We start from the raw sequence: 18,894 nt of genomic DNA on the forward strand, positions 1-18,894 counted from the left end.
TATTAGGAAGGTTTTCCTGTCCCATTTGTTGAAGTAATAAAGTGTGAAGAAATTTTAAATCTGATTAGCTACGCCTGTCTAGCATTAATCTACGGTCTGAAAGGAAAGAAAAAAAAATTCAAAACTTCAATCACTGTTCGTTCCTGTGTTTAATCAGTTAAAAAATATTCTCCAAGGCTGTTCAGAAAACAGTGGCGTTAAGGTACTCTGAAAAATCATTCAGGAACCCATGGGCCAGTGACTAAGGCAAATGCATTTTTCTGAGTATTGTCAAAAGCTGTTTTCTCTTCACAATGTAAGTTCAGATGCTTCTAGGCTATTTGTGAACCACCTGGTGTTCACAGACCAATGCAGGAATGCAGAAAGCTGTTTCCATGGTGATGAGACTTTCCTCCTGGCAACCACCCCTCCCCCACTTCCATCTTTCTCCACTATCAGGAGTTTACATAGGATTTCTGGGAAGAGTGGGGATGAATATACAGCAAGCATGTTGTGGTTTTTCCAAGTGCAGCTACTGTGTATCCGTAAGTAGTGGATGAGTCTCCTCTGCCCACATGGGGAGATGGTCACTCTAACCCATCAGGATCCAACCAAAATCTTCTCACATTTGAAATCACTCCATCAATAACGTTTTACTTAACATCTTATTACGTGAACAGATACTTCTCTATAGTGGGGCTCAGCACCCATGGCCCAAAGTCTAAATCCAGCCTGCCACATGTGTTTGTAAATAAAGTTTTATTGGAAGATGGTCACGTTCAGTCATTTGCATATTATCTATGGCTGCTTTCACTTTCCAATGGCAGAGGTGAGTAGTTGACAGAAGTGACAGAGACAACATGGTTCATAAGCCTAAAAGCATTTTCTATCTATCTGGCCCTTTACAAAAAAAAAATTTTGTCACTTCCTGCCTTAAAGGAGGTGGAGTCAAAATCTAGTAAGGAGGACTGCAAGGTATAGAAATAGGCACAATGTGCTGTCATAAATACAGAGAGCTAAATGAATGCTACTAGGAATCTACACGGACTACCAAGGACAGAGTGGGCTGGGGAGAATCTCTAGAAAAGATGAGACTGAAAGATAGGAAGCCTTGGGATATACAAATCTGGGGCCAGGGGAAGAGGCATGCTCCATAGAAAGCGGCGAGCACGCAGAGAATGGTGAAGGAAATGCTACCTGGTGTCCTGACACACGGAAAATCCATCAACACTGGAAAGAACCATGCAGACATGAAGTGTTGCTCTCACAGTGAGCACAAGTTCATAACAGCAGAAGGAGAGAGTGTGTGCCTAGCAGGAGGTGAGGTTGAGGCCCAAGATATACAAGCTCCTGAAAGTTATACAAAGAAAATGATCTTAACCTGTAGGGAATGTAAACTCACCACACTGGAAGCTGATCTGATGAGATCTTTGTTAAAAGGAAATTCAGGAAATCCAATGAAGGATGAACTACAGAGCAAGGAAGTAGAAAGAGAGGGAACCCGGTTACTATCTGTCATCTATGTCCTGCTTACCATGTGCCAGTCACTACGCTAAGCCCTTCACATACATGAACTCACTCACTGCCCCTAACAACCCTATGAAGTAGGTACAATCATGATTGCCTCTTTATAGATGACAAATCTGTGGCTAAGAGAGGTTAAGTAACTTGCTCAAAGTCCGACAGGTGGAAATGTGTAGAGCCAGGACGTAAATCTAGGTAATGTGGCTCCAGAGTCCAGCTTCTTCTGTAATCAGTCATGAGATTGTCACAAGAGTGTGAAAGGGAGGTGGTAAGAATTCACTCAGACCTGTTGCCATGGCACACACAAGGTACTCCATAAATACATTTGATGAGGAAATGCTGAACAAAAGAAAAGAAGAAAAAGGAAATGACAAGGACAAAGTGTATTTTGTGGGGGGTAGGGGATGGGGGAGGTGAATATAAAATATAGGAAGGAGAGGGAGATGTCAAAGATAATTCTAATAGTTCTCCTTAGGATGGCTGGAAGAATAAGAGAATTCACACACAGACACAAAATAGAAGTGAAAATCAGTTCTGGGGAAAAGGTGGTAAATTCAATTTGAGATTAAACAGGTAATGAATTTGATGAGATGGCAGAGGATCCAAGCAGAGAAACACCAAGAAGCCCTTGAAGGTCTGGGAGCAGGACTTAGGAAGGAGCTTGAGTCGGAACAACGAAGTTGGTGGTTGGGCTTTGCAGAAGTGATGGAGGGGACAGGATGTCTTTCTCACACTGATGGGAAAAATGAAGTGATCTTCACTCATGACATGCACAATAAATAAAACAAAGGAAACCATTAGACGATGACAGGTGGCAAAATTGGCCTCGTGAAAAGAATGTAGGGCTGGCTCTAGAAGAAACTGGGAAATAGAGGAGAATATTCATTTATTTAATGCCTATTACGTGTCAGGTGTTCTGACATTGCACTTGGTGATGACTATGAGTCTGAAACAGGTGGTGTATCTCCCCTTGAGAGCGGAGGAAACAGAGAGGATAAATGACTTACAGAAGGACACAAGCCAGAAAGTGAGAGAGTCAGGATTTAAGCCCAGGTCCTCCACTCCAAAGTCCACACTCTAAATACTACCCAACTGCACAAGGGTCCTTCCTCGTATTTCCCAAAGTTCCCTCGGACCCTCAGCACCATCTGATAGGATATAATTCCGTAAATTTTTCCAGGATCCTTGTATCCTGTGAAAGGATAAATTGCTAGTAACTGCTTATAGAGCCACCTCTCCAAGAGGTGTTATCACTAAAATGCTAATTTCAGACCAGTTGTTAGGGAGAACTCTGGATGAATGTACTAATGTTCCTAAGTCTTTGAAAAGCCACTGAAAGGTTTCTCCCTAGTTGTTCTCATTTCCGGTTTCTGCCAGGGCAGCACCTCCCCGAAGCATGGTGTTAGGCACTGAGGGCGGGATCCAGAGTTCTGCCTCTGAAAATCTGAGTCCCAGGAAGCCCTCTTCCCAAAACCTCGGTGTTTGGTATAAAGACATAATAATTCATCTGGAATAACCAAGGTAAAATGCATTAGTCTGCTTTTAAATATGAATAAAAGAAACACCACTAAATGCAATAAAGATTATTTTTGAAAAGGAAAGAGCTGTCTCTTAATTGACATTACGTCTTCATTGACCTGGTTTGCATCACACATTTAAACAAAGTTTGTGGTTAAATTCCATATTAAATGTGCTTTGTGATTTTACGAATTGTCTTAAATATACCTATTCTAATTCTTTCTTTCTTCTCCGATCAGGCAGCCAATCTCACAGATGTTCTTGGAACAAATTTCTTCGTTGATACTCTCATTTTGTAGTGAAATCACATTGACTCATTGTATACCTCAAACAAATAGATTTCTTCACATAAATATCAATGTTGACACAGCTAAGGAAAGAATTAAGGCAAGCTTATCCCGAGACTAGGACTAAAAGTCTGAATGCTTAGCAGTAAAGAAATACAAGTACTGTGTCTACAGAAACTCATATTAACAATAATAGTATGTAGGTTATTCCTTCTCATAGAAAATGAAACCAAGGAGCAGCAAATAATTTCAAGCAAGCAACGCAGTGCTTCAGTTGGAAGAGCAGGTCTCCAGTTCCTTTAAAATCTCACACCTTTGCATGCTGTGGGCAAAGGGATTGAGCTATGCAAAATTGCAAACAGCATCTGGCTTGACATTTCCTGAATGTAATTACCCTCCAGGAGAAACAGATCCAGCAGAAAGCAAAAGCCTGCCACCCATGTTAGGAGAGAGGATCCTGGTATATCTAAGACATGACTACTAGCCCCAGCAGGAAAGTCCTCTCAGCATTGCACTTAAGAATATTAATACATCTCTGACCAGTCACTAAAGCCCTTGCTGTTTAACAGCAGCTGCACTCAATGCAGTGAGCTGAGGCGGACTGAGGAAGGAGCAACAGGCTGAGTAGGAACATCATGAAAATAGCCATGAGTCCATGGAGCAAGGCATGTGCCTCGGCCAAAAACTCACCTGTCGATATTCTGCACTTCAAATCTATGGCAACTCTAGAATACATACTCAAATTTCTGGGCCTTTTATCTCCTTTGGAAATAATTTTCTTTTCTTTCCCTAATGATTGTTTCAGGTCCTAATCTCAGGTATGCCCCAAATGCACTTCTACTCTTCGTGCAAGACAATTCGGAATTCCCTCCTTGGGTGGTTTTTCCTGATACCCCTAAGCAGCATTGTGCCATACCTTTATGTGGGTTTCTGTTGCATTCTGTGGGTTCTATAATCTTCTATCCATTCTCTCTCTGTTCTGCCGGCGTCTGCTAACTTGTCTTCACTCCTGGACTGTGAGTTCCTTAGAGCAAGCAGCTATATCCTCATCACCCAACTCAGGGCACAGGTAGCAACACCTCCTCAGGCATTCTCCAGGCCCTGGGACCAACCACTCTCCTCTCCTGTGGTGGGTTGAATAGTGTCCCTCTAACAATTTATATACCCCTGAAACTCAGAATGTGACCTAAGTTGGAAAAGGGATCTTTGCAGATGTACTTAAGGTAAGAATTGAAATAAGACTTTAACGTGTTGAAATGGGCCCTATGGTATCCACATACGAAATAGAAAAGGACAAACGGGGGAGAATGCCACGTGAAGACAGAAACAGAAATTGGAGTCACACTGCCACAAGCCAAGGAACATCAGAAGACATCAGAAGCTGGAATAGACAAGAAAGGATCCTCCCCTAGAGCCATCAGAGGGAGTGTGACCCTGCCAACACTTTGATTTTGGATTTCTGGCCTCCAGAACCATGAGAGAATACATTTCTGTTATTTTAAGGCACTAAATTTGTGGTGATTTGTTACAGTAGCCAAAGGAAGCTAATAGACTTCCTTTCTCTGGACACTGGCTTCCAACCAATCCATATGGTTTTAGATTCTGGGAAGCCATGTTGGGACTACAAGATTCTGTTCCCTCACCTCACCCCAGGGTCCTCACAGAGCTGCATACATAGTGAAGCTGGGCCAGCAATACTCCTTTCCTGGGAGTTTGGGGGACAATAAGAAAGAAATGTTCTTTTCCCATTCTTCTATCTCATTCAAGTTTCTACCCAAAGGCCATCAGCTCACAGACCCATTCCCAACATCCTATCTACAACATTCTTCTTCTTATGACTCTAGATCTCTATTCACATGATTTTATTTTGTAGTCTTTATCTCCATATGGCATTATATTATTTATGTGCTTGTTTTTTTCTTTTTGTTCTTCTGACCTCCCTCCTAAGAGTGTAACGTCTATGAGAGCAGAGACAGGGTCTGATTGCTTGACTACTATACTCCTGGCCCTAGGACTCAGCCTTGCACCCAGCAGCTCTGCAGTGAGACAGATGAGGTTGACCTAAAGAGAGAAATCAAGGGGAGAGAGGAAGCACAAGTTTTCTATCAGAGTACTCATTCCCTGTTTCAATTCCTTCTAAGGCATGCCCATATTTCTGCCTTAACTTCTGAGAAACACTCTGATAAAATATGCCCTTCTAAACTTAAGCTAGTTGGTTTACACTTCTTGTATCTACACAAGAAACCAAAAGAGACCTAACTAATATACCATGGCACTTAGTAAGAGCTTCAGCACCTCAGAGGAGTAAGTAACAGAATGAAAAATGGAATGAATAAATGTATAATTTAACTGATTAAGTCTTTCTGGCTCCTAACAGGAATAATCTTACAAGTAAGTAAGGTGATTTTAGAATTGTAGGATGTATTTACCTCCTTCAGAATTTATCTTCTTGCCACCAACTTGAGTGCCTGAAATCCTATCACTACAGATTTTAGAAATACTCCTTTCAAATATAAATATTCTTAGAAGAAGCAAACCTTTAGCCAGTGACTATTTTAACATCTTAGAAAGCTCTTCTGAATGATGTATAGTCACCTTAATGAAGGACAAGGAAAGGGATGACAGACCTGGGAAATGGCAGGATAGCAAAGATGAATTTCCACCACTTTTCTAGCATGGAGCTGGTCTTGCACTCCTGGGAAATTATGGATTCTATACTCAAGGAAGACTGATTGCACTGATGGCCCAATGAATGGCCTCTCTGGATCTTGCTTTTATAATGTGATTCTGCAACTCCTCCCATCAAGGGGCTGGATCTGTTTCCATACTGTTTGAATCTAAGCTGTTCTGTGACTTGCTCTAACCAAAAGAATGTGACAGAAGTGACATTGTACCCAGGCCTTAAGAGGTCTTTCTGCTTCCACTGTTTCCTGGAAACTTGCCATTGCCATGAAAACAAGCCCAGCCCACACTGCTGAACAACGAGACAAGTGCCTATCCAACCAATCCTCTTTGCCAGCAGAAAGTAAGTGAGGCCAGCACCCAGCTGATCTGCCTGCTATTTACAGACACATGATGAAGTCCATCCAATCTAATGCCAAGCTGACCATACCCATGGGTAAACAAATGTTTATTGTTCTAATCCATTGATTTTTGGAATAGCTTATTACACAGTAATGACTAAATGACAAAATACCAGTCTACCCTGGAAACCCCAAATCTGAGAACATGTTGCTTTCTAAAACCATCTGGAAGCCTTAGAATCTGAAACCACTTTCTCTGAGAGAATTTATACTTGAAAGCTGGGTTTTCAGGTTCGACCCCTACCTTCTACTGATCCTTCAACAGCACAATATTACCAAGTGTAATGGTTTCTAAGGAACCTTCATTTAGTTTCTCACTTGGATGTCAGGAACACAGCTCCCTTCACCACATTTGGGACCCTCACCTTCTCTAGCACCTACCACTCACACTGACAATGACTTTTGCACCTGGGACAGAGGACTCAGCTGGGAACTGATTGTTCTAGAAAAATGTATACAAAAAGAGTTCTAGAAAAGTGAGAATAGAGCAGAAGGCAGTGAGCAATGGACACAGGGGACTAGAGATGGAGCCAAAATTGGGCCTAGAGATGGGGCATGATGAGGAATCTCAACGTAAACTGGGAGAGCCAAGTGGTGGAGGTTGGGCTAGTGGGGAGTGAATAATAGCAATGAGATCACATTTGTCTCCCCCTTTTTCTTGTTTCTTTCATTACCATGTCTAAAAGGGACAAAAGGACAGACAAAAAAGCAACACATCTTCCTTCCCCCCTTTCCTTTTTTCCTGTGCCTGCTGTGGGTTGGAAAGGAGCCCCAGTGTCTGTCTGGGTAGAAACAGCTGCTTCTGCCCCCAACCTCCTCCCTCTGTCCTGTCCTGACCCCTCCTTATTACACTATCACTACCTATGGTAAGAGGTAGAACGTGGGGACTGTCTGGGCATGGCATAGGTAGGATTCCTCTAGTTTGGTGACCAGCCTGTCAGTCACGGATGAAAGCTGTGGGGAGTCAGACTTTCAGGGCAGGACAGAGAGATCCTCAGCCTGCCAAACCAATGAGGACCACTATCTTCTGGAGACCTGGTGTGTGTCAGCTGGAGAAAACAGGGCAGTCAGTGTTACTTGTGACGAATGGAAGAGTTTTATTTGCTTGTTTGTTTGTTTTTAAGGCAAGAAAGGAATCTATAGTCATCATCAGGAGCCTGTTCTAATAAATGTCCTGGCAGGATAATTTTTTTTTTAAATAATGTTGTGTGATTTTTCCCCTGCATTTCACTTTGGGCCTCTTTACAGGGCAAAGGGGCTCCAAAGCAGATGTTGCTTATAAAGACAACTATAGTTTTCCTAAAGCTTCAGCCATTAAAAATATTATGCTTCCCTGTGGTCCTGGAAGGAAACGAAGTAAAAAAAAGGAGAATGGGAGGAAAGGGAGAAAAGGGGTCAAATCTGTAGATCTGGTGACCAGTAGACCCACCCTCTCCCTGACTCCCCCCACCCTGGGAAGGGGCAAGAAGAGAGTGGATGCACAGGATGCACCCCAAAGTGGTGAACCCAGGCAGAAGTGGTCCAGCCTCAGCAAAGATTCCCACATCCCCTGGGTCAAAACCCAAAGCCAAGATTTGGGGACTAGTAAGGACCTCAGCAATGAGAATATCAGCAAAAATCATGTTGCACTGGAGGGTAGCATTCCTTCAGTTCATCAGGCTCCATGAATTCTGATGTGACAGTGAGAGAGGAAGCAACCTCAATACTAACAAAGGGGATGGGGTGGGGTCTCTGATGTGGATGTATTCAATTAAGATCAAGAAATGGATGGGGTGCCTGGGCGGCTCATTTGGTTAAGTGTCTGACTTTGGCCAGGTCATGATCTTGTGGTCTATGAGTTTGAGCCCCAAGTCGGGCTCTGTGCTGGCAGCTCAGAGCCTGGAGCCTGCTTCAGATTCTGTCTCCCTCTCTCTCTCCCCCTACCCCGCTCACACCTCTCTCTCTCTTAAAAGTAAATAAACAATAAAAAAATAAATAAAAGATCAAGAAATGGCTTTATCATGCACACCTAAGTCGGATGGTGGTTCATACCACTTCACTTGGAGATGTACCATACCTAACACATCACTGAATGTGTGAGTGAGCTCCTGATCCTGTTTTCTTAGTTCCTTTTGAATCAGAACAAACTTGTTAGCCTTCTATTCCATAAACCTTTCAGACAGATATCCTGCCTCTGTAGTTCTACTATATCTTAGAGGTTTGCTATAGGGGTCAACTCAGTGCATGCCTCTTCCATCATCAAGGAGAAAAGAGACAACAAGCATGTGAGAAACAAAGGGCAAACAAATGCAGTACAAGTTTTTGAATTTGTAGAGATGAAGGAGATTGTCTTCATTGCATCTCAGGATTCTCTATGTCACACTCAAAGTCACTGATTGCTTTTTACCAAAAGAAAACTTTTGTCCGAAACTATATTGGATGCCCTTTTGAAGTATGTGTATTTCTTCTCCCCTTGTCATTTCCTAATAAGATTAATGAAACAAGATAAGGCATTCAAAGAACCTAGCACAGGAGAGGAGCTCGGTAAATTATGTTGTGTTTTTCTATCTTTATAAGACAGAAATACTCATGCATCAAACTTCTGGTGTCTTAAGGTGAAATCAGTGCAGAAAAAGCCTCAGCCCATTCCACGCTAACCCTTGCCTGCAGCTCATTATAGGAGCAAGTTAACAGCCCACTTTGTAGGCAGTAGGTTGTCAGGAAGCAAAAAGGCCTGGACACAGAGAAAAGAAGCAAAAAGAAAAGAGGCATTTTCTCAAATCCATGGAAACTGGAGACTTACATAAATTTCAATATACAATTTGCCATTGCTACAGACTCATATACTATTTTCAGCTTTATTTTGCTTTTGCTTTAAAAAAAAAAAGCCATCTTGCAGCTGCCAAAATTGGGACATCCATCCACCTGCCACCTTCACCTGCACTCAGACACCCTTGTGATTCTGTCACCATTCCCCAGACTCAAAGTCCATCTCTGTAGCTCATGCCTCATGTTGCTGTGGACGGTAACTGATGGTGACCCTTTCCTGTGCACCTGATTTCAATGAGGGCATTAAAAATGGAAAACCATCACCCACGTGTCACTGAATCTCTTCAAGGGAGGGTAAGAACGTAGCAGTTCTGATGATGTAGAGCAGAGTGGCTTTTAATTCCCAGATTTTCATGAATAGAAACTACAGTTGTATCTCTATCTTGAAAATAACATCAAAGGGGAGAGGAAAGTGGTAAATTTTCACCCTGACTTTTGGTTACTGAAAATCTTAAACTACAACCCACTCTGCACACTGGCCTCCAAATATCACATAACACACGCTTGGCAATCATTTTTTAGGGCTCTCCATATACTTCATTATGGCAGCCAGTATCCTTTACTTTTAAGGGAGTGGGATTTAGGCAGTGGTACATTGTAGTTGGCTTAGAGCCAATAGCATGAATCTCTTCCCAAATCTGCATTCTGGGTTGTCACATTGGGTGGCTTCAAATCAGCCACATTGGGCCTATTTACATAACAGAAAATGGCAAATGTCACAAAATAGGGCTTTTTTTTTTTTTTTAAAGATAGATGGTTCTTAAACACTAATTATCAACACAGCACTGGTTTAAGGAAATGAATGGGAGCAATCATGAGGGTACCAGATGCTTAAGCAGAAGAAAGAATTGATGCTGTTGGAGATGGAAAAATGGCAGATATGAGGTTCATAAAAAAGGGGGCCCAGGGCAAAGAATACCACCACCTACTTTACCATTTTTCTTGAACTGTCAGCTAATGATGCCCCACCCCAGATTGTAAGGTCCTCCCTGTTCCATATTTACTTAGCACATTCATTCACATATGCTCACCATCAACTTGAAATTTCTTATCAACCATCTCCAAAGATACTCTTAAAAGCCCCAGATTTTATTCTCTGAAGTTGTGTTCAGATAAAACTTTCATATCACACATGAAATAATCTTTCCAGAATATAATACCCCCTACTTGCAAACTGATTAAAATTTTGGATGAAAAAATCTCCATACATTTTTTTTTTTTACTTTTTATTTTTTTCCTGTTGAATGTAAGGAAACTTCATCTTTGTGTTGAACTGCTGGTTTTCAAGTAGAAACCCAATGCCCACCTGTATGTTATTTTGATGGCGAAATTAATTAAATTCTTGAGATAGTGAAAGACAATGAACTGCCTATAGGGAATCAGTGTTTCATGGTCTTCACCACTTTAACTGCAAAGGGCAACCTAATCTATGCTTGAGGTGACAGATATGACTTCTAAATTATTTATTTTTCTTCCCTTGTTTACTACAAAAGAAAAGGTTTTGCGATTCTGGAAAAAGGAAGTGAACAATACAGGAAATTATATGTCTGTAAGTTAATATTGGCTCAAAGTTGGGCTCTCAATCAAATCTTATCTACAGAACTGATTTGGTCAAAAAAACCCCACACAGAACACATTTATTATGATCTTTGGGTCTGATTTCAATTCGGCTATGAAGGGGAAGCAAAGACTAAATGAACTATCAGACTAATGACATTTTTATTTGGTGGCCAAGAGCAAATAAAGTTATTTTTTAATGAGATTACCTTCTTTAAAGGACACCTCTTTATAGGATAATGATGAAAGTGGAAGGTTTCTTATCTCTAAGGGGAAGATATTTAATAACATTAAAATTTAACTCTATTTCACCTCTACAGACTCTAAAATGTAATGTGGTAGATTGCATTAATGGCCCAAATTCTTCATTCATCCATATAGCTATGACCTTTCCCAGGAGACTGCAATTGTGCAAAAATGTGTATTTCCTGACCCCTTGACTCCAAGTTCAGTCATGTGTCTTGCCAATAAGTAAAGTATGAAAAAGTCTTACATGCTTCCACTTGCTCTCTTGAGCTTCTGTCATCACCAAGAGGGAGAATGCCTGTGCTAGTCTATATCTCAGTAGGAGGATTAAAATTACATTAAACAGAGCTTCACCAGATAAGTTATTCTAGCCAAGCCAAGCTTAGAACAGAACCATCGGCCAACCCACAGACACATTGGCAGGCCCAGCCAAGATGAGCCAAGCCTCAGTTCCCAAGTATATAAGCTATAACAATATATGGCTATTATAAGCTGTGGAGTTTAAAAAGTGGTTGGTTACACAAAATAGCTAAATCATATATATATAACATTACTCCCTTTCACAGTTTCTTCTTGAAGAGTGAAGAGTTTTACATACATAAAGGATTTCCTGTTCAACATGCAAGTAATTCTCACTATCAGTCATTTCTACTTCATAACTATAAACGTGGAACACTTTAAGAATCAACATTATTATATTAATCTATCAAGTCTTTGAATTAGTTCAATACCAGAAACATTGACCAAACTACCAATATAATTATGTCCTAGGTCCTGGGAACACAGAATTGACAAAGAGCTCTGAATTAGAGCTCATGGTCTATGTCAGGGAGGAAAACCTTTTCTCTGCCCTTCAAGATTCTTCTAGCTGTTCTAAGAATTAGACATGAGACAGATTATTGGGAGGGGAAAAAAAACCCCAAAGTTTAATTACATGCACAGAGTGGCTCAATAATAAAATTGAGACCCCAGCAAAGGTCAAAGCAGGCATCTTCTATACTTTTTTTAGACAAACAATAAATATGTGAGGAATGACAGGACAAAGAAAACTTATGTTTGGGAGCTTTAGTTAGTAAGGAATTCTAAATAGAATTTGGGCTGGGGTAGTAAATTAGTACTTAGTAACTAAATTTGTCTGTATAGCCTTGTCAGCTCTGAATTCCCTATCTCTGCTGATAAGAATGTCTCTTTACCTCCTGGTACAGGGAGGGTACCTTTCACATGGGAGATTTATTTCCTGATTTCTCGAGACAAAGAGAAGTCAGAGTATTCTTACATTGGCTCTTTCTTAAGCAAAGTTAATTCAAAATAATCAATATGCGAAAGTGGTACATTTTGGGGCAATCCTTCCCTTGGCCCCCACATCTATCAAGGGCCTGATGATGCCAAGACAAACAGCCAGAGTCCCTGCCGAGTGCTTTCCTAAAACCAGATGTATTTAGTTCTGATTTCTTTTATTGGAAGCACCAGTTTGTAAGCACTTTCTTCATTTAAGGAGAGCTGAGTCTTACAAGGGGCTTCAAAGATTTTGATACTATGTAATATTTGAAGATTTTAGTCACATAAGAAGTTGAAATTGAGAACCAAGGGGATATCTTAAATTCTAGAAGAAAGCTCAGGAAGCAATCAGTATGTTTTTATATTGAAGGTGCTATGATTGGACTTTTTTCAGCTACAATAAATTTTCACCAAGCTCTCTACTTTCTCCATAGCTGCTGGAAGTTTTTTCTTCCCAATTTCCCCTGAGTGCCAGGGCTCAATAAGTGAGAAGAGAGAAACTGACATTAATCCAGTGGCTGTGGAGTGATTTTGGTGAACGAATATGAAAGAAGATCAGTTTTTTAAATCTTTCTCAGCTAATTTTCTGAATATAACATATAAATATGCTTTTTATACTCTAAATTCATAGTAATTACATCAGTGAAAAAAATCACAATCTTAACCATTCCAGGTTAATCTTCTCTCATAGATAAGCCTTGCAAATATGGTTCTTAAATTCTTTTCTATTAAGAATTTCTATATTCTGGGGTGCCTGGGTGGCTCACTCAGTTGAGCATTCAGCTTTGGCTCAGGTCATGATCTCATGGTTCATGGGTTCAGGCCCGCTTCGGGCCCTGTGCTGACAGCTCAGAGCCTGGAGCCTGCTTCAGATTCTGTCTCCCTCTCTCTCTGCTCCTCCCCTACTCACCCTCTGTCTCTCTCTCAGAAATAAAGATAAAAAAAAAAAATTTCTATAGTCTAAGTCTACATAAATCTAAGGTTTTGTGAGTGTTGTTTATGGGTTATTTATTTGTAAAAACTATGGATGATTATTTTGATGGGGAAATGTAAATAAAATAATAATGATTACCAATGGTTCAAAGTACTTTACATGTCTAAACTCATTTAATTGTTACAACTTTGTAAAATAGCTGTTATTATTATCCCTACTTTATAGAAAAGGAAATGGGCACAGAATGGTTTAGTGAGTTGCCCAAGGTCACAGAGCTAATAACTGGTAAAACCAGAATTTAAAAGCAGGAAATCCTCCAAAGCCTTTGCTTAGACCGCCAAAATAGACATCTCCCCTCCAGCACCAAATAAATGGCTGACTGACCCCCTCCCCTGCTGCATACTCTTTTTATCCATTCGGATTGACTCACTGACACCAAAAATTTGGGAAAGAGGGGTGTCTTTTATGTGAAACACTGTGTGCTAGGCCCTGGAAATACTCCATAAATAAGGAACAGTATTTGCCTTCTTTGGGCTTGTATCCTAGCGAAAAAAGTAACTAAATAAACGAGCAGTTAAAATAATGTGTAAAAAATATAATCTAGTCAAAGGATTAGAAAGACCTCCCAGAGAAAGTAGCTTTTAAATTGAGATCTAGGGGCACCTGTTTGGCTCAGTCAGTTAAGCGGCTCACTTCGGCTCAGGTCATGATCTGGTGGTTTGTGAGTTCGAGCCCTGCATCAGGCTCTCTGCTGTCAGTGTAGAGCCCACTTCAAAGTCTATGTCCCCATCTCTCTCTGCCCCTCCCCAACTAGTGCTTGCTCTCTTTCTCTCAAAAAAAAAAAAATTAATTAATTAAAAAAAATTAATAAATTGAGTCTAAAAGATGCATAAGGGTTAGCCAACGAGTAGAGGAAATATCATTACCAAAGGCCAACAACAAGAGAGCACCCAAGAGCGGTGGAGTGTGCCTGAAGTTTATAGAAAGGAACGGAAGCAAATGACAAGAGGGTTGGGATTTATACTGAGGAAAACAGAAAATCATTAAAGAGTTTAAGGAAAGGAGTCAAATGGTTAGATCCACATTTTGAAAACACAATAATGTGAGATGTATTTGAGGCAGAGTGGCTTGTGCCCCTATAATTACCAGCTCAGAAGAGTCCCCATTGGATACCTAGAGGGTATTATGTGAAATAAGCCAGACAGAGAAAGACAAATACCTTATGATTTCATGTCTATGTGGAATCTAAAAATCAAAATAGACTCATAGATAGAACAATCTGGGGGTTGCCAGAGGGGAGGGGGGAGATGGGCAAAACACAGGAAGGAGATTAAAAGGACAAACTTCCAGTTATAAAAGAAATAAGACACAATATACAGCATAGGCAATACAGTTAATAATAATATAACAACTTTGTATGGTGACAGATGGTAGCTAGATTTATCCAGGTGATCACTTCACATGTATATCAATGTTGAATCACTGTTCTACACCTAAAACTAATATAATACTGTATATCAACTATATTTCAACTCATACCAATGTAAACCTGTGGAGAGTCTTCTAGCAAAGACCCACAACTCCATTCTCCGTAACAGTTTTGTCTGCTCTGGTTCTTCCCATCTTAAAAAGACCTCCATCCTTGAGGAACCCAGGTTTCATCCCATTTCCCTGCCTTATTTCACTTCTCATTCTACTCCAGTTAGGGTTCAATCCCTTTCTTCCACCCAAACCACTCTCATCAAGGTCACCGGTAGCAGCGGCCTTGCTAATCCAAGAGTCCCTCGCCTGTGGTTATCTGTGCACGCTTCTCAGCAGGAGTCCATACCTGGGACCACGCCCATCTCTAAAAGCGCTTCATTCTCGTGGCTTCTGTGACTGCCCCACCTGCACATTTTATTCCCATCTTGCCTCACTAACTTCTCTTCCGGGGGTTCCTTTGCTGGCTCCTTTTCTTTACCAGGCTCAAATTCCAATTGTTGGCACAGGGACTCTCTGCTGGCTTCTCCTCTTCATCCTCACCCTCTTTCAGGCTGATCTCATTACGGACCCGCAGTTTCAATGCCAGCTAACTGTAGGTGACCCTCAACTGGATATAGCCAACCCTGACATCTCCCGAATCTTCATATTGCACTGGGCCCCACACAGTCCCATTCTCGGTGCAGGGTGCTGAATTCATTCAACAACAAGGGAAGGAATAATGGATCTGTGGTGTCGCATTTTCTATCTGTAACTTTCTCAGAGAGCATTTGTTAATTTCACACATCCTCCAACATGCAGATTCAGAGGGAGATAAAGACCTTCAGAAGAAAATCACAATTGTTTGCCAGGGGGAAAGTCCACTGTATTAAAACAGTAATTCAGAAAGCAGTTGCATAATTTTCTTGCTCTCTTAATCTTTAGAATTTTATCACAACTATAATTATGCTTACCAGAAGATGGAATGCAGATAAACTGACTAGGGATGACCTAGTTAATTTTTTTAATCACTTGCTTTTTGATCCTAATAAATGCTTCTAGCCTTTATTCTGTAATTTGTCCTTCCTTAAAATAATAATAAAGAACTCCTTCTATTTTAAGATATAATAAAAATTTTAAATTTCTCCAAGGCCTTCTGAAGCCTTAGTTTTCTGCCTCTGGACCTTGGAATGGCATTAAAGCCACAAATTGACCATCACCTGCTTCCACCAAAATTCTTTACTAATTTCACACTCTTCTTTACCTTGTAAAATGTTAAATATTGAAAATTCCAACGTTTAATGGACTTTGCTTTGTGATTTTCTTCTATCCTTACACTTACTATGATGATTCAATAGTATCTCTTTCTCTGTTGCCCTTTTTAATAGCTATGCTATTATTGTCTCCTTCCTTCTTGTGGCCTTGAACTATAGGTCAAGGAAAGAGACTGCATTTAGAAAGAGAGAGACCTAGTTTCTAACCTTGGCTGTGCTATTAATCAACCATGTAAGCTTAATATATAGAATTCTGAGTATTTTCTTTTGATGAAGAAATTGAGATCCATGGTGTTAAACTATTTGCCCAATTAGAAAATGCTAAAGGAACAAAATAAATTGAAGACATTGTTGTTTTCAATCCTCATTCTGTAAACCGATTAATTGTGGCTTTTATTTCCATACCTTTTAAGTGATAAAATTTGCTGGATTCCTGAATGTGAGATCTAATCCTCCAGGTTTAAAAAACGAGGGAGTTCCAAACTTCTCTTGTACCAGACTGAAACAGAGAAACTAAAGGGATCCCATGAAAAACTACTTTTTTGCTTTTTCTCTGGCTTCTATTAATAGTACCCACACCCTGTGTTACACTCGCCTTACAGAACAGGTAATATATGTCCTTGTAAAAGCCAAGGATTTAATGATTTCTTTGGAGTGTTCCAGCACAACAGATAACATCTAAGGAGTGACTGAGGGGTCACCATGCAAGTTTTCCAAGGCCACTGACTCATCAAGACCCCTGGCTCCAGGGCTTCTAGAAAACACCTAAACACGTGTGTGTGTTCCTGGCTTACTGAGAAGCCGCTGCACCGAACCACCATCCTCGAAACCCCAGGCCCCAGGCAAAGAAAGAGACACACTCCTCTTTACTTTCTGAATTTCCCAGATGCTCCGTCTGTATCTACACTCTATATCTTTAATAAACTCTGCTTTCACTTCCTCTCAGCTCACATTTGACTTCTATCCTGCATGAAGTCAAGGACCCTCTTGGCTTGTCCTGTGGGACCTCCCCTCTGGGTCCTCATACACAGCCAGCCCACATCAAGACCTAGCAACAAAAGTCTCCTCTCTTGAGATGGCCTCCATTGCCAGCTAGGGAGATGAGCCCTTGGATTGAAGAGTGCCTGCATGCTTGCTGATGAAGAATCTCACTTTTTCTATGAGTCATGCAAGCTAATAAGCATCTCCAGACTATGTATTTTGTTTGAACCCTACTTAAGACTAAAGTTGCTGATCAGTTGGGCACATGATCAAGCAAGTGTTAAAGAATTCCTGTGAACACACCTTCCACTTCTAGTACAAGCTGTCCCTGCCTTAAGCATGTATGGTGTTTCTTAATAAAGCCACTTTTGTTCTCTGCTGCTTTGATCCCACTTCCTCAATATTCGGAATGTAAACTGGACTGTGGCTTTGAGGGGTTGGCCAGAGATGATAGTGAGATAAGGCAAGGCTGAATAAGGCAAAGCTGCCTCTGGGCAAAGTCTTTCGTCCCTGATACTCGTCCATGACTTTTTCCCTTCCAGAGCAAAGTGCTCCCTGTCTCTTGGAGCCCACTGGGGGTCATACAGCTGCTGGCTGCCCTCTGACCCTCCTGCCCATTACATCAAATTGCCATTCTTTCTACACTCCCCACCACTGAAAACCCCAAATTACATTCCTGAATCTCAGCGAGGTGGTAGAAGTAAAGAATTTAATCGTATTGACTTACATCACTTGTTCATTCATTCATTCACCTTGCATTTCTTGAGATAGATATCCCATAACAGGCGTCATTTGACTTGCATTTTTTACCTTTATATCAGATATTGAATGGTACAATGACATAGAAAGATGTGTGTCAATGATATTTGCAAACTACCTAAGGAGATATATAAATAGCTAGATATAGATATATAAATAAATATTTTATATATAGATATATATATCTATATATAGTATAATATATATTTATATATAGATATAATATTTATATATAGATATATATAGATACATATAGATTTTATTTATATAGATATATAAATAAATATTTATATAGATATATAAATAAAGTCCCAAACCTAAGTGATTACCCAAGTGTCAACTTAAGTGATTTTCAGTTGGTAAAATTTTAAACTGGTGTTTGAAGGTCATGGGAAGCAGGAGGGGGGAGCTGATGGTGGAATCTTACCCTTTAGATTACTCTCCTTATAATCAGAAAGGTTATAGAGGGGAGGGAATGGAGGGAAAAGTGTTCATAAATCAATTTCCTTCCCCTACAGAGAGTTTAGAGTTTCACCACATCCCTTTAAACCACTAGGTACTTTGCCGCTATAACTGAGGGGACGGCCCTAGAATCAATGATATGGAGTAAGTTGGCCTCGATAGGTGGTTTAGAGGAAGTGAATTCTCTGTATGGTAGTAACTGGATCATTCTTATCTTTGTGTCCCCAGCATTGTGTAAAATCAATCACTGAAGAAATGGTGCTCTACTGGAGGAACTATTTAGACATAATCAGCTGTAGAATAGTCCTTTCTGACCCCCATAGCGTAGTCTGCAATAGCTCCAAGTGCAATGTTTTTGCCCCTTATTGAAAATGGACGACTCTCATTACAGAAGGGCATGCACAACTCTGCCTTATGTTCTGTTACTTTCTGCCTTGCCCCAGCTACCGAAAGCCTAGAGCAGAGGCACCACCACCAACCAAAAAGCATATAAACCATCGTACCTGGGACCCTTGATTATGGCCCCAGAATAAGTGTAGCATCTCCTAGGCTCCCTTTTCCTTTATTCAGCAAGCCCCACATAGAGCCAGGGTCGGTCCTGTACAAGAAGGGGAGTTATGGTCGTTCCCACAAGCAGATTTCCACTGCTGTGGAGGTTACTTGCAGCTCAGTCATGACACATTCCATTGTCAACTATATGTGATTACAACAGTAAACCCCTTTCACATTTTCTCAGTTTCATTATG

At 40.6% G+C, this 18,894-nt stretch overlaps 1 protein-coding gene across 1 annotated transcript in view; it reads left to right on the forward strand.

Annotated features, from left to right (window-relative positions):
- SMLR1 (small leucine rich protein 1) overlaps nt 1–18,894 on the forward strand; it is a 125,328-nt gene that overhangs the window by 10,658 nt on the left and 95,776 nt on the right.

This window comes from Neofelis nebulosa, chromosome 6 (genome assembly GCF_028018385.1).
Source record: "Neofelis nebulosa isolate mNeoNeb1 chromosome 6, mNeoNeb1.pri, whole genome shotgun sequence".
Classification (NCBI taxonomy): Eukaryota; Metazoa; Chordata; class Mammalia; order Carnivora; family Felidae; genus Neofelis; species Neofelis nebulosa.